Source organism: Pinus tabuliformis, chromosome 7 (genome assembly GCF_031772625.1).
Source record: "Pinus tabuliformis cultivar Carrire ecotype Pingquan chromosome 7, CPIR1, whole genome shotgun sequence".
Lineage (NCBI taxonomy): Eukaryota > Viridiplantae > Streptophyta > Pinopsida > Pinales > Pinaceae > Pinus > Pinus tabuliformis.
Genome location: NC_142293.1, coordinates 1,271,574,097 through 1,271,576,110, shown reverse-complemented (window position 1 = coordinate 1,271,576,110; position 2,014 = coordinate 1,271,574,097). Strand labels below are relative to the sequence as shown.

The 2,014-nt window shown below is 35.2% G+C and overlaps 1 pseudogene; it reads left to right on the top strand.

The window, feature by feature from the left end:
• Positions 1 to 252: 252 nt before the first annotated feature.
• On the top strand, positions 253 to 1,136 carry LOC149252088 (protein RGF1 INDUCIBLE TRANSCRIPTION FACTOR 1-like; annotated as a pseudogene).
• The last annotated feature ends 878 nt before the right edge of the window (positions 1,137 to 2,014 follow it).

Below are 2,014 nucleotides of genomic sequence, written 5' to 3'. Positions count from 1 at the left end.
TTGGACTGCTTTGGTCTATTTGGCTTCCACACTAACCCATTAAGGATTAGGTGTCCAACACATGTTTAGAAACTTATCAGGGTTATAAGTTATCCATGCCTGTATATTGTACCCATCCTTCAAATTGATGGCGTACTAGTCTAGAGAGGTGAGAAATGTGGAGTTTATGTCAGAATAATTCATGCCTACATGGTTGTCATCGGGATCAGTAGTGCTTGGGCTCTTCCCGATGTCGAATAATTTGACCATATATGGCTGGAACCTCTGTTGAAAACACATTTATTCAAGCTGTGCGAGTTCCACAAATATTCAAGAAAAAGCGAGTGTAATATGTTTTGTCTAGACTATAGGGGAGAGGTGTTGTGCACTTATTTCGTAGCATGCTACAAGGACCATCACATTGTTTAGGTATGGGCCACCTTGAAAGTCAATTCTATTAAATTTTGTTCAGGTATAGGCCACTTTGAATGTCAATTGTTTTAAATTCTGAAATTTCTTATTACATTTACAAATAAGACGATCCTCCTACCATGACGTGATATGGGTTTTAGAGATACAATAAGTCTTGGACATCATAGACGTGCAAACCTACATTATCAATAGTGAAAGGGTCCTTTTTCATCAATGAAAGACCTTAGCTAAGGCCGTGGAAGGGCATTAACAATACTTGTGAGATTTGCAAGTGAAGCCTTGTGGATACATTTAGGTTTTTCTCCCTTAGATGCAAGGTATAAATCCATAAATTCCTTTCAGAATGTCTCTGGAATTTCTACCACTTTTTATTCCATCTTTTACGTTATTTACAAAGATATCAATTGATATTGTTATTATTTTCAATGACAATCTTTGTTGACCAATATTTGTAAGGAATAAAGCATCACTGGGACATGACATTCATCCTACCTTCAAAGCACTAGAGGGACAAATCTGAAGGCTCTTCTTCTCAGACAAGAGGCAGAATCTAAAATAGGAGTTTTGAGTATTTCTTGGAAGAGAATGGCATAGAGAGCACATCCATTGATGGATTCACATCCTTCAAGGTTGAAGCCGATGCCAACAATCTCGAGACTATCATATTTTTTTATAGCTCAAATGGACTCATTTTCCATGTATTTTTCTCCTCTGTCCCAAATTAGAGAATCCCATTTATCGGAATTTTATATATGGTATGTCTCGAAAAAATCCGACATCGTTATACTCCCAACCTTCGATGACCCATGTCATATATCACAAGTTCTTCCATTGAAACTTTTCTGATATAGTTGGTTCACCCCCCAGCATCGTTATAGAATTTAAATCTGCTTTATTATCCATATCATGTCTGCTCATTATATCGGGCTTTCTAATAATTCTGCAAGTTGTAAAATCCGATAAACTGGACCTGATTTCAAATTTAATTGTGATTTATAATATGATTGGGTCCACTTCTACTTATTGGTATTTTTTACTATGACAATTATAAAAAGCTCTGATATCCATTTAACAAGTAGATCCGATAAGAAATTTAACTACCATGTATTAGACATCGAGTTCACACCTGACCTCGAGACTTTTGTGATGGTTCTTGCTTATAAGTCCTCAATATCTCGGATCTGCTATGAAACTTAATTATGGTTTATAAACGATATCGGGTTTGTAGCATAATATCAGAACTTTTAAATGATTACATGTATAAACCTCTAATGCTTCTGATTGTCTAATATACTACTCTGCCTTCCACCTGCTTATATCTTCTCTCTAATTATATATCTTCTCTCTTCTTATTACGTGTTTATGAGCAATGATCTTTCTATCATCAACTTTGTTTCTAATTCAGAAAATTACATGGAGAACGATCCCTGAAATTTTTTCGGTTAATCATTCTTTGTCCATGGCACAACCATAGTTAATCTCCACTTTCAGTTCTACCATATTGCTTCATTTCACTCCAACACGCTCCATTGAATTATGAAACTAATCCGAACAAGAATGAAACAAATTATAGATATAACCATAAATATAGAGATGCAACAAA